Source organism: Cavia porcellus, unplaced genomic scaffold, assembly GCF_034190915.1.
Source record: "Cavia porcellus strain 051 isolate PalLab524CR breed Dunkin Hartley unplaced genomic scaffold, mCavPor4.1 scaffold_15, whole genome shotgun sequence".
Taxonomy (NCBI): Eukaryota; Metazoa; Chordata; class Mammalia; order Rodentia; family Caviidae; genus Cavia; species Cavia porcellus.
In genome coordinates this window covers 5,236,099-5,250,953 of record NW_026947498.1, presented here as the reverse complement: position 1 = coordinate 5,250,953, position 14,855 = coordinate 5,236,099, and the positions used below count along the sequence as shown (strand labels likewise).

At 41.7% G+C, this 14,855-nt stretch overlaps 1 long non-coding RNA gene across 17 annotated transcripts in view; it reads left to right on the top strand.

Moving 5' to 3' along the window:
* Positions 1-14,855, top strand: part of LOC101789064 (uncharacterized) — a 62,669-nt gene that overhangs the window by 12,884 nt on the left and 34,930 nt on the right. For 9 of the 17 annotated variants that reach the window (XR_010039279.1, XR_010039286.1, XR_010039278.1 and 6 more), the window contains 3 exons: positions 2,745-2,892; positions 6,944-7,091; positions 11,153-11,300. This is a non-coding gene — a long non-coding RNA (uncharacterized LOC101789064). Of the gene's footprint in view, positions 1-513; positions 2,893-5,593; positions 5,746-6,943; positions 7,092-9,802; positions 9,955-11,152; positions 11,301-14,010; positions 14,163-14,855 lie in introns of all 17 variants that reach the window. The other 8 variants (XR_010039289.1, XR_010039282.1, XR_010039281.1 and 5 more) reach the window with 6 other exon arrangements.

Here is a 14,855-nt window from a genome sequence, read left to right as displayed (position 1 = left end):
CATATAGCATATTTGGGGTTTAAACTATCAAAATAGGCATTTTTCTGACTGCTTCTGAAATTTGTGGTTTTTCACAATTCAGGGTGCTCAAAGAGGGTAACCCCCACAGATTTTGGGGGTCCATGGGACTCTCCGACTACCTTGGGGTATTGTGGCTCGCTGGCTGGGTTGAAAGACAGACCTGTCAGGAAATAACAAGGAAAGAATGACCATCGAGCTGCCTGTTCAATAGGCATTACAACCTCTCCTAGATATTGAGCTTTTTGGAGATATGTCTGAGTCTTTTCTTTACAGACTTTACATTCCTTCTAAGCCAGAAAGTTAGAGTTTGTACAGTGTTATGGTTAGTTTCTGAGTTGTGCTGTGAACTACTATACCATCTACATACTGTCAGATGATTCCTTGTTGTAGATCTAGGCTCCTTAAGGCTTTTTCTAATGTCTCCTCCCAGTTCATATTGAACCCCAAACATATTACAGCAGCAGATAAGCTGTTTTTGTTTTAAACTGTCAGGATCAAACCTGTTTCATTCATGAAAGATGCGGCCTGATGGGAAATTGGTGGAATTGTGTGACGAGATCCCAGACGATTCCCTTTGGCTTGACTGGGTCCTGCAGAGAAGAACCCCTGCTTTGTGGACCCTACAGAGGAGGAGAACCCTGGGCTTCACAGAGCGTCCCTGGGAAGACCCTGATCTGGACTGGACAGCTGGAACAGCTCTCATCAAGGATGGATTAAAGCCCCCAAGGGGGTTGGCCTCTGGGTTTGGATCCCTTAGCTCATTGGGAGGAGGAGGAAGGCACTCCTTGGCCTCACCTCATGCTTTAACTCCCTTTACAAGCAAAGCTTCCCCAAGCAAAGTTTCCTGAGCCACCATCCACCCTCGATGATCCAACTTGCATTTCCAGTCCTTTGAGGCCTTTGCTTAACCAGAGTAAAGCCATAGGGGAAAACATTGCTTTCATTCACCCCAATGCAAAAAGCACCAAGAACTGGGCTCTGCGATTATGCCCTCCAGCTGCTTCCCTACAGGCTCCACAGGTTAAAGCTGGTCAATTCCAGGCCTCAAAAATCCCTGCCCTGGCCCTCCAGTTGGAGCTCTGTCATCCAACAGTCTTCTGACTTCCTAAAGGGATTGCATACAATTTTCTTCCAGGGGACAGAAAAACAAAAGGTTCCTCCCTCTGGTTTTCCATAATTTCATATATTATTTAAAATCAGAGGCCTAGGCCAAATGAAGCCACACATGTCTGTAATCCCAGCACTTAGGAGGCTGAGACAAGAGGAGTCCCCTAAGTTTGAGGCCAGCCTAGACACATAGTGAGTTTAAGACCAGCAAGATCTTGTCTTAAAAAAGATAGAAAGAAAAGAAGCTTGGATCATAAGACTAGTTATTTAACAAGAGAACAAAAAAGGAGATGGAGCAGCACTAGGGAGGCTGAGGCAAGAGGATCATTGCTAGTTCCAGACCAGCCTAGGCTACAAAGTGAGCTCAAGGCCAGCCTGAACTGCATAGAGAGATCCGGTCTCAAAAAAAGAAAGACATGGAAAAAAGACAAAAAGAGAAAAGGTGGCGGAGGTGCTTGCTGCTCACTGACATAAACAAGACAACCGCATTCCTGACCAAAGCACAAACCAAGAAAAAATAGTAAACTGGTGTAAATGGAGACTAGATTAATTTCCAAATCGAGGCAGAAAATGCAATACAAACAAGAAAGAAAAGCGACTTACAAAACCAAAGTAAGGGCGAGGATATAGCTTAGCGGCACAAGTGACTGCCTGGGAAAAACAAAGTAGTGTGTTCGAAGCCATGTACCAAAAAAACAAGAAAAAAGACCAACCTTAGCCTGGAAATTTCTACAAAACGCAAGAGACTAACGAAACCAACTGAGAGCCCAGATTAATTTCAAAGTGAAACTAAATCAAGGGCCGGGAAAGGCAAGGATGGGGTGTAGGGTAGAAGGATCCGCCTCAGCAAGAGTCAGAATGTATGGGAGGAGAGGAGAGAAGAGTGACCCCAATGCAGAGAATCAACGGGGCCTCACCTTGGCCTCCACTAGCTGAGCTAGGCTCCCGCGGTTGGACGCCCCCACTGTCCGGTTGCAGGCCTGGCTTTGGCCAAAGCCTGGCAGACAGTTCCCCTAACGGCCGCTCTGCAAGCTGCCGAAGCCAACTGCGCATGACACACAGACCCCCTTATCCTGTCCACATCTCCAGGAGCTCGAGAGAAATTCTAAGACTCTGGGATTTAGGCTCCATGGTGTGGTCGGACCCACGTGTCCCCTTCAGGGATAAGTAGTAGCTTGAGACTATGCTATGGTCAACACCACGTGGTCCAGGGACGTCAGACGGGCATCAGTCACCCGGGTGGGTGAGCAGAGCTACACTCCCATCCCTTCCCCAAAATGCCCTTTTCTTTCCCCGCATCCCTGCTGGGCGACTGGTTCCCGCTGGTCAGTATTAGCTGAGCGGAACCCGGGATCCCCAGGCTGAAGGCAGTTCCGCCTCCGAGCGTGCACACTGCGCCGGTTGCTGGATAAAGTAGCCCTGACCCAAAGGCCTGGAGGGCCACTGTGCGGAATTGGGAGTTACACTCCTCTGGATTTCCAAGAAAACTCTCCTAACTTCTTCCTTTGGTTCGCAACTTGGTTCCCCCATGTGTGGGACCCCTAACTCGCCCATGTGACTCCTAACAGAGCAGGAGTTGTATTCTTACATCATCCTTAACTGTGTTCTTTCATCAGGGGCACAAAGAATCAAGGACCAAGGAAGCGAGGGAAGCGCCTCCCTGTACCACCAGTGCTTTACAAAATACCAACAAGCGGAACGTAGCTCAGTAAGGAAATGAAAACACTTACATGCCGACTCAGGCATAGGCACACCTTCGCCCAGGTAGGTTGAAACTCTGTTAGCAGCAATGGCTGCGGTGGAGACAGCACGCTGCGCAGGCGCACTGCGCAGGCTCACTGTGCAGCCAGGGACTACCTAGCGGGGATTGGTCACAGGCACGGAGGAGGTGGAGCTAGCGGGCGAGCCCCCTCCCCAAGACCGCGGAGCAGTGGGTGCTGAAACATTGCGCACTCTTCACAAAGACAGACTGCTAAAAAGCCTAAGGAGTTAAAACCGTGATTTTTGCATGGTAGCTTTCATGACTGCCTCATGCAGTAGACTATCAGCAAGCTGGACGCCTCTGGTTTGTAAGGAGAAGGGGTCTTGGAAGATATATGTTACGAATCTCAGTTTGGGGAAGTGAGCCTGGTTTACCCAAATGAATCCTAAATCCAACAAGTTTGCTTGCCGAAGATAGGCCAAGGGTTGTTGGACAGATGCTGAGGAGGAGAACGCGTGAACCCAGAGTAATGGGACTACAGTGAGCAGATGGCATCCCCAGAAGCCCTAGGCAGCAAGGACCACCTTCTGGCGCATCCGCGGGGTGGCCAGTCCTTTGGACATCTTTTTTTTTTTTTTTAATATTATTCAAAAGGAAAAAGAGAAAAAACAAAACACAGCGGTGTAAGGTTACAAGTAGTACAGAACCACAAAAAAAAAAAAAAAAAAAAGTAAGAAATCACCAGTTAATAGATTATATATTATCATCTTATAGATAGTTGCTCAAGTCACAGTATGAAAGCATACAAAGTGGACATTCAAACAGTGAGATTGTAAATATTGGTGTTCAATGATCCAACCAAACACATTAATATGGTCATGTATTTAACGCCCCTAAAAACACTTGCAGTTGTATCCTTTAGAGCACTTTTTTTCCCTCTCTTTTTTACAACACAATTTACACATTTTGGGGTTTATTACTCCTTAGTTCTTATTACTTTTTTTTTTTGGAAGAGAATAAAGTCAAATATGGCAAAACAAAGCTGTCAGTGAAAACCAAGGATAGACATAGCACATGACGTAAAAACAGAGTACAAGGTTATCAACAATGGTTACCATAATGCCTCTTGCTTCCTTAAAAAGAATTGTCTATCTCATTAGGTATTATAAAGTTGAACAAAACAGTAGAGAACAAGACCAATAAAACCTCAACCTTGTAAGCGTTACAGGACTTCCAAAGAAGATATTACCCAAACCAGAATGGGCATCATAGTGAATCTTATTGCCTTCAAAGTAGTTGCCTATACCCTCAAACTTGATACCATCTTACAGAACGGAACAGAGTCTAATCAATCAAAACAAGATAGTGGGAGTATTACAGGACTTCAAATCAAGTTAGTAGGAGATCAAAAAAGTTACTATAATATATCCTGCTAATTTTTTTCTTTTTCCCCTTCATTAAAAAAAATCATAAAAAACAACTAAATGATTTCTTTAATGAATAAGGGAGAGATTGAGATAAAAGAGGACATAACAACATAAAAAAGAGGTCAAAGCATGACAGTTTGAGCAAACTAGTGCTTCACCACCAAATAACCCGACTTAATAGTAGTTACTTTAGGGTCTTTTTCCTTGAAATATTTGAATATAACTTCATATACTATAGCTTCAAATATATCAAGTCAGTGTAAAACCATCCAATTGGCTGAAAGCATTGTAGGGTATTTAGAACCAGCTAACAGGAAACGAACAATGGTTTCTATATTATCTCTTTACCTATAACAATTTTTGTTTATACTATCACATATAATAAAATCCAGCAAGATATATCATGATAAAACCAATGGAGACAGAAGAGCCATATTTTGGTGGGGCTTCAAAACAAGAATAGCAAATCAGCACCAGCTATTATGATGACTTATTTTCTTCAAAATAGCTGTTCATTTCATCACAGGCAATGATATCAAGCAGCCCAGAATAAAGCCATTCCAATTAATAAGTGAAAACTTTATAAGGCTTCAGGGCCACATAATGGGGAATCATGATTACCACATACTTTTATATATTTGAAGCATTATTTACATTAGGGAAACTATTCAGTATTCACACATGCAAGACTGATTTATTTCACTTATGAGTGTGGTCTCAAGCTGCGCCCATTTATTGACAAATATCTCAATGGGATCCTTCTTTATAGCTGAGTAATACTCCATTGTATGGAAATACCACAACTTTTTTATCCAATCCTCAGTTGATGGACACTTGGGTCGTTTCCAAGAGCTGGCAATTACAAATTATGCTGCTATAAACATAGGTGCACATATATCACTGTGATATGATGCTCTCAGTTCTTCTGGGAATATGCCTAGAAGTGGAATAGCTGGAACAAATAGACTCCCAATCCCATCTATTTGAGAAATCTCCAGACTGACCTCCACAAAGGTTGTACGGGTCTACACTCCCACCAACAGTGTAGGAGAGTTCCTTTTTCCCCACAGCCTGTCCAGCATTTGTTGTCGTTGGTCTTCTTGATCCTGGCCATTCTTCCAGGAGTGAGATGGAATCTCAGTGTGGTTTTAATTTGCATTTCTCTAATGACCAATGATGATGAATATTTTTTCATGTATTTATTTGCCATTTGTATTTCTTCATCTGAGACGTGCGTATTCATCTCAGATGCCCATTTTTGGGTGGGATCTTTGAATTTTGGGGGCCTGAGGTTGTTTTTGTTGTTGTTTTTTTTTTAATTCTTTATATGTTTTAGACAAAAGTCCCTTGCCTTCCACAATTTCTAATAACTAAATCTTGAAACAACTCAAATGCCCATCAACTGAGGAATGCATTAAAAGATATGGTACTTTTACACAATGGAGTACTACTCTGCCATACAGAATCATAAACTTCAGACTTTTATAGGTAAGTCGGTACAACTTGAAACCACATTCCTACGTGAAATAAATCAGACTCATGTGTGAACGTCCTACTGTGTTCCTTGTATGAGACATTGAAAAAGTAAGGTGTAAAATGGACAACAGATACTGTGAAATGGGAGGGAAATGTCCAGAAGGAAAAAGGAACGAGGATGGGTGAATGGGGCCAGGACTGTAGTGAAAAGGGGAAAGAATGCAAGTCAGTTATATAATTAGTGTCTCTCAGATCACTCAGAAGGAAGGTTGTGCTAATATCGATTGGAGAAGTTTTTATGCCCATATTTTGTACCCTGAGCAACGACTTGAAAGATGACGATGTCTCATGTATTAACTGTTGTTCTATTTTTTCTTATGAAACTGTTTTACTTTTTCCATAAAAACAAAAAGCTGACAACTGCCCCAGTTCTGAGAACACCAAGGGTTAACTCTTGGGTGCAATGAAAATGTACCCAAGTTTGCAGCCAGTGCAGAAGGTTTTGTGACACTGTCCGCTTTCCGCTTAAAGATGAAGCTATCTTTTTTTTTATTTCACAGTAAATTCTACCTGTACTTCTGCAGCCTATGTGTCTTGATTATAGGCAGCTAAATGTGATAGAAATTAATACACAGAGAGGGACTGAGCTCTTGGGGAAATTAGTCCAAAAATAAGGATACCAAAACTCTGGCTGCAGGTGAACCGTCAGGCCTGAGGGTAAAGATGGTGTGGTCGGACCTACGTGTCTCCTTCAGGGATAAGTAGTAGCTTGAGACTATGCTGTGGTCAGCACCACGTGGTCCAGCGAGTCCAGACGGGCATCAGTCACCCGGGTGGGTGAGCAGAGCTACACTCCCATCCCTTCCCCAAAATGCCCTTTTCTTTCCCCGCATCCCTGCTGGGCGACTGGTTCCCGCTGGTCAGTATTAGCTGAGCGGAACCCGGGATCCCCAGGCTGAAGGCAGTTCCGCCTCCGAGCGTGCACACTGCGCCGGTTGCTGGATAAAGTAGCCCTGACCCAAAGGCCTGGAGGGCCACTGTGCGGAATTGGGAGTTACACTCCTCTGGATTTCCAAGAAAACTCTCCTAACTTCTTCCTTTGGTTCGCAACTTGGTTCCCCCATGTGTGGGACCCCTAACTCGCCCATGTGACTCCTAACAGAGCAGGAGTTGTATTCTTACATCATCCTTAACTGTGTTCTTTCATCAGGGGCACAAAGAATCAAGGACCAAGGAAGCGAGGGAAGCGCCTCCCTGTACCACCAGTGCTTTACAAAATACCAACAAGCGGAACGTAGCTCAGTAAGGAAATGAAAACACTTACATGCCGACTCAGGCATAGGCACACCTTCGCCCAGGTAGGTTGAAACTCTGTTAGCAGCAATGGCTGCGGTGGAGACAGCACGCTGCGCAGGCGCACTGCGCAGGCTCACTGTGCAGCCAGGGACTACCTAGCGGGGATTGGTCACAGGCACGGAGGAGGTGGAGCTAGCGGGCGAGCCCCCTCCCCAAGACCGCGGAGCAGTGGGTGCTGAAACATTGCGCACTCTTCACAAAGACAGACTGCTAAAAAGCCTAAGGAGTTAAAACCGTGATTTTTGCATGGTAGCTTTCATGACTGCCTCATGCAGTAGACTATCAGCAAGCTGGACGCCTCTGGTTTGTAAGGAGAAGGGGTCTTGGAAGATATATGTTACGAATCTCAGTTTGGGGAAGTGAGCCTGGTTTACCCAAATGAATCCTAAATCCAACAAGTTTGCTTGCCGAAGATAGGCCAAGGGTTGTTGGACAGATGCTGAGGAGGAGAACGCGTGAACCCAGAGTAATGGGACTACAGTGAGCAGATGGCATCCCCAGAAGCCCTAGGCAGCAAGGACCACCTTCTGGCGCATCCGCGGGGTGGCCAGTCCTTTGGACATCTTTTTTTTTTTTTTTAATATTATTCAAAAGGAAAAAGAGAAAAAACAAAACACAGCGGTGTAAGGTTACAAGTAGTACAGAACCACAAAAAAAAAAAAAAAAAAAAAAAAAAAAAAGTAAGAAATCACCAGTTAATAGATTATATATTATCATCTTATAGATAGTTGCTCAAGTCACAGTATGAAAGCATACAAAGTGGACATTCAAACAGTGAGATTGTAAATATTGGTGTTCAATGATCCAACCAAACACATTAATATGGTCATGTATTTAACGCCCCTAAAAACACTTGCAGTTGTATCCTTTAGAGCACTTTTTTTCCCTCTCTTTTTTACAACACAATTTACACATTTTGGGGTTTATTACTCCTTAGTTCTTATTACTTTTTTTTTTTGGAAGAGAATAAAGTCAAATATGGCAAAACAAAGCTGTCAGTGAAAACCAAGGATAGACATAGCACATGACGTAAAAACAGAGTACAAGGTTATCAACAATGGTTACCATAATGCCTCTTGCTTCCTTAAAAAGAATTGTCTATCTCATTAGGTATTATAAAGTTGAACAAAACAGTAGAGAACAAGACCAATAAAACCTCAACCTTGTAAGCGTTACAGGACTTCCAAAGAAGATATTACCCAAACCAGAATGGGCATCATAGTGAATCTTATTGCCTTCAAAGTAGTTGCCTATACCCTCAAACTTGATACCATCTTACAGAACGGAACAGAGTCTAATCAATCAAAACAAGATAGTGGGAGTATTACAGGACTTCAAATCAAGTTAGTAGGAGATCAAAAAAGTTACTATAATATATCCTGCTAATTTTTTTCTTTTTCCCCTTCATTAAAAAAAATCATAAAAAACAACTAAATGATTTCTTTAATGAATAAGGGAGAGATTGAGATAAAAGAGGACATAACAACATAAAAAAGAGGTCAAAGCATGACAGTTTGAGCAAACTAGTGCTTCACCACCAAATAACCCGACTTAATAGTAGTTACTTTAGGGTCTTTTTCCTTGAAATATTTGAATATAACTTCATATACTATAGCTTCAAATATATCAAGTCAGTGTAAAACCATCCAATTGGCTGAAAGCATTGTAGGGTATTTAGAACCAGCTAACAGGAAACGAACAATGGTTTCTATATTATCTCTTTACCTATAACAATTTTTGTTTATACTATCACATATAATAAAATCCAGCAAGATATATCATGATAAAACCAATGGAGACAGAAGAGCCATATTTTGGTGGGGCTTCAAAACAAGAATAGCAAATCAGCACCAGCTATTATGATGACTTATTTTCTTCAAAATAGCTGTTCATTTCATCACAGGCAATGATATCAAGCAGCCCAGAATAAAGCCATTCCAATTAATAAGTGAAAACTTTATAAGGCTTCAGGGCCACATAATGGGGAATCATGATTACCACATACTTTTATATATTTGAAGCATTATTTACATTAGGGAAACTATTCAGTATTCACACATGCAAGACTGATTTATTTCACTTATGAGTGTGGTCTCAAGCTGCGCCCATTTATTGACAAATATCTCAATGGGATCCTTCTTTATAGCTGAGTAATACTCCATTGTATGGAAATACCACAACTTTTTTATCCAATCCTCAGTTGATGGACACTTGGGTCGTTTCCAAGAGCTGGCAATTACAAATTATGCTGCTATAAACATAGGTGCACATATATCACTGTGATATGATGCTCTCAGTTCTTCTGGGAATATGCCTAGAAGTGGAATAGCTGGAACAAATAGACTCCCAATCCCATCTATTTGAGAAATCTCCAGACTGACCTCCACAAAGGTTGTACGGGTCTACACTCCCACCAACAGTGTAGGAGAGTTCCTTTTTCCCCACAGCCTGTCCAGCATTTGTTGTCGTTGGTCTTCTTGATCCTGGCCATTCTTCCAGGAGTGAGATGGAATCTCAGTGTGGTTTTAATTTGCATTTCTCTAATGACCAATGATGATGAATATTTTTTCATGTATTTATTTGCCATTTGTATTTCTTCATCTGAGACGTGCGTATTCATCTCAGATGCCCATTTTTGGGTGGGATCTTTGAATTTTGGGGGCCTGAGGTTGTTTTTGTTGTTGTTTTTTTTTTAATTCTTTATATGTTTTAGACAAAAGTCCCTTGCCTTCCACAATTTCTAATAACTAAATCTTGAAACAACTCAAATGCCCATCAACTGAGGAATGCATTAAAAGATATGGTACTTTTACACAATGGAGTACTACTCTGCCATACAGAATCATAAACTTCAGACTTTTATAGGTAAGTCGGTACAACTTGAAACCACATTCCTACGTGAAATAAATCAGACTCATGTGTGAACGTCCTACTGTGTTCCTTGTATGAGACATTGAAAAAGTAAGGTGTAAAATGGACAACAGATACTGTGAAATGGGAGGGAAATGTCCAGAAGGAAAAAGGAACGAGGATGGGTGAATGGGGCCAGGACTGTAGTGAAAAGGGGAAAGAATGCAAGTCAGTTATATAATTAGTGTCTCTCAGATCACTCAGAAGGAAGGTTGTGCTAATATCGATTGGAGAAGTTTTTATGCCCATATTTTGTACCCTGAGCAACGACTTGAAAGATGACGATGTCTCATGTATTAACTGTTGTTCTATTTTTTCTTATGAAACTGTTTTACTTTTTCCATAAAAACAAAAAGCTGACAACTGCCCCAGTTCTGAGAACACCAAGGGTTAACTCTTGGGTGCAATGAAAATGTACCCAAGTTTGCAGCCAGTGCAGAAGGTTTTGTGACACTGTCCGCTTTCCGCTTAAAGATGAAGCTATCTTTTTTTTTATTTCACAGTAAATTCTACCTGTACTTCTGCAGCCTATGTGTCTTGATTATAGGCAGCTAAATGTGATAGAAATTAATACACAGAGAGGGACTGAGCTCTTGGGGAAATTAGTCCAAAAATAAGGATACCAAAACTCTGGCTGCAGGTGAACCGTCAGGCCTGAGGGTAAAGATGGTGTGGTCGGACCTACGTGTCTCCTTCAGGGATAAGTAGTAGCTTGAGACTATGCTGTGGTCAGCACCACGTGGTCCAGCGAGTCCAGATGGGCATCAGTCACCCGGGTGGGTGAGCAGAGCTACACTCCCATCCCTTCCCCAAAATGCCCTTTTCTTTCCCCGCATCCCTGCTGGGCGACTGGTTCCCGCTGGTCAGTATTAGCTGAGCGGAACCCGGGATCCCCAGGCTGAAGGCAGTTCCGCCTCCGAGCGTGCACACTGCGCCGGTTGCTGGATAAAGTAGCCCTGACCCAAAGGCCTGGAGGGCCACTGTGCGGAATTGGGAGTTACACTCCTCTGGATTTCCAAGAAAACTCTCCTAACTTCTTCCTTTGGTTCGCAACTTGGTTCCCCCATGTGTGGGACCCCTAACTCGCCCATGTGACTCCTAACAGAGCAGGAGTTGTATTCTTACATCATCCTTAACTGTGTTCTTTCATCAGGGGCACAAAGAATCAAGGACCAAGGAAGCGAGGGAAGCGCCTCCCTGTACCACCAGTGCTTTACAAAATACCAACAAGCGGAACGTAGCTCAGTAAGGAAATGAAAACACTTACATGCCGACTCAGGCATAGGCACACCTTCGCCCAGGTAGGTTGAAACTCTGTTAGCAGCAATGGCTGCGGTGGAGACAGCACGCTGCGCAGGCGCACTGCGCAGGCTCACTGTGCAGCCAGGGACTACCTAGCGGGGATTGGTCACAGGCACGGAGGAGGTGGAGCTAGCGGGCGAGCCCCCTCCCCAAGACCGCGGAGCAGTGGGTGCTGAAACATTGCGCACTCTTCACAAAGACAGACTGCTAAAAAGCCTAAGGAGTTAAAACCGTGATTTTTGCATGGTAGCTTTCATGACTGCCTCATGCAGTAGACTATCAGCAAGCTGGACGCCTCTGGTTTGTAAGGAGAAGGGGTCTTGGAAGATATATGTTACGAATCTCAGTTTGGGGAAGTGAGCCTGGTTTACCCAAATGAATCCTAAATCCAACAAGTTTGCTTGCCGAAGATAGGCCAAGGGTTGTTGGACAGATGCTGAGGAGGAGAACGCGTGAACCCAGAGTAATGGGACTACAGTGAGCAGATGGCATCCCCAGAAGCCCTAGGCAGCAAGGACCACCTTCTGGCGCATCCGCGGGGTGGCCAGTCCTTTGGACATCTTTTTTTTTTTTTTTAATATTATTCAAAAGGAAAAAGAGAAAAAACAAAACACAGCGGTGTAAGGTTACAAGTAGTACAGAACCACAAAAAAAAAAAAAAAAAAAAAAAAAAAAAGTAAGAAATCACCAGTTAATAGATTATATATTATCATCTTATAGATAGTTGCTCAAGTCACAGTATGAAAGCATACAAAGTGGACATTCAAACAGTGAGATTGTAAATATTGGTGTTCAATGATCCAACCAAACACATTAATATGGTCATGTATTTAACGCCCCTAAAAACACTTGCAGTTGTATCCTTTAGAGCACTTTTTTTCCCTCTCTTTTTTACAACACAATTTACACATTTTGGGGTTTATTACTCCTTAGTTCTTATTACTTTTTTTTTTTGGAAGAGAATAAAGTCAAATATGGCAAAACAAAGCTGTCAGTGAAAACCAAGGATAGACATAGCACATGACGTAAAAACAGAGTACAAGGTTATCAACAATGGTTACCATAATGCCTCTTGCTTCCTTAAAAAGAATTGTCTATCTCATTAGGTATTATAAAGTTGAACAAAACAGTAGAGAACAAGACCAATAAAACCTCAACCTTGTAAGCGTTACAGGACTTCCAAAGAAGATATTACCCAAACCAGAATGGGCATCATAGTGAATCTTATTGCCTTCAAAGTAGTTGCCTATACCCTCAAACTTGATACCATCTTACAGAACGGAACAGAGTCTAATCAATCAAAACAAGATAGTGGGAGTATTACAGGACTTCAAATCAAGTTAGTAGGAGATCAAAAAAGTTACTATAATATATCCTGCTAATTTTTTTCTTTTTCCCCTTCATTAAAAAAAATCATAAAAAACAACTAAATGATTTCTTTAATGAATAAGGGAGAGATTGAGATAAAAGAGGACATAACAACATAAAAAAGAGGTCAAAGCATGACAGTTTGAGCAAACTAGTGCTTCACCACCAAATAACCCGACTTAATAGTAGTTACTTTAGGGTCTTTTTCCTTGAAATATTTGAATATAACTTCATATACTATAGCTTCAAATATATCAAGTCAGTGTAAAACCATCCAATTGGCTGAAAGCATTGTAGGGTATTTAGAACCAGCTAACAGGAAACGAACAATGGTTTCTATATTATCTCTTTACCTATAACAATTTTTGTTTATACTATCACATATAATAAAATCCAGCAAGATATATCATGATAAAACCAATGGAGACAGAAGAGCCATATTTTGGTGGGGCTTCAAAACAAGAATAGCAAATCAGCACCAGCTATTATGATGACTTATTTTCTTCAAAATAGCTGTTCATTTCATCACAGGCAATGATATCAAGCAGCCCAGAATAAAGCCATTCCAATTAATAAGTGAAAACTTTATAAGGCTTCAGGGCCACATAATGGGGAATCATGATTACCACATACTTTTATATATTTGAAGCATTATTTACATTAGGGAAACTATTCAGTATTCACACATGCAAGACTGATTTATTTCACTTATGAGTGTGGTCTCAAGCTGCGCCCATTTATTGACAAATATCTCAATGGGATCCTTCTTTATAGCTGAGTAATACTCCATTGTATGGAAATACCACAACTTTTTTATCCAATCCTCAGTTGATGGACACTTGGGTCGTTTCCAAGAGCTGGCAATTACAAATTATGCTGCTATAAACATAGGTGCACATATATCACTGTGATATGATGCTCTCAGTTCTTCTGGGAATATGCCTAGAAGTGGAATAGCTGGAACAAATAGACTCCCAATCCCATCTATTTGAGAAATCTCCAGACTGACCTCCACAAAGGTTGTACGGGTCTACACTCCCACCAACAGTGTAGGAGAGTTCCTTTTTCCCCACAGCCTGTCCAGCATTTGTTGTCGTTGGTCTTCTTGATCCTGGCCATTCTTCCAGGAGTGAGATGGAATCTCAGTGTGGTTTTAATTTGCATTTCTCTAATGACCAATGATGATGAATATTTTTTCATGTATTTATTTGCCATTTGTATTTCTTCATCTGAGACGTGCGTATTCATCTCAGATGCCCATTTTTGGGTGGGATCTTTGAATTTTGGGGGCCTGAGGTTGTTTTTGTTGTTGTTTTTTTTTTAATTCTTTATATGTTTTAGACAAAAGTCCCTTGCCTTCCACAATTTCTAATAACTAAATCTTGAAACAACTCAAATGCCCATCAACTGAGGAATGCATTAAAAGATATGGTACTTTTACACAATGGAGTACTACTCTGCCATACAGAATCATAAACTTCAGACTTTTATAGGTAAGTCGGTACAACTTGAAACCACATTCCTACGTGAAATAAATCAGACTCATGTGTGAACGTCCTACTGTGTTCCTTGTATGAGACATTGAAAAAGTAAGGTGTAAAATGGACAACAGATACTGTGAAATGGGAGGGAAATGTCCAGAAGGAAAAAGGAACGAGGATGGGTGAATGGGGCCAGGACTGTAGTGAAAAGGGGAAAGAATGCAAGTCAGTTATATAATTAGTGTCTCTCAGATCACTCAGAAGGAAGGTTGTGCTAATATCGATTGGAGAAGTTTTTATGCCCATATTTTGTACCCTGAGCAACGACTTGAAAGATGACGATGTCTCATGTATTAACTGTTGTTCTATTTTTTCTTATGAAACTGTTTTACTTTTTCCATAAAAACAAAAAGCTGACAACTGCCCCAGTTCTGAGAACACCAAGGGTTAACTCTTGGGTGCAATGAAAATGTACCCAAGTTTGCAGCCAGTGCAGAAGGTTTTGTGACACTGTCCGCTTTCCGCTTAAAGATGAAGCTATCTTTTTTTTTATTTCACAGTAAATTCTACCTGTACTTCTGCAGCCTATGTGTCTTGATTATAGGCAGCTAAATGTGATAGAAATTAATACACAGAGAGGGACTGAGCTCTTGGGGAAATTAGTCCAAAAATAAGGATACCAAAACTCTGGCTGCAGGTGAACCG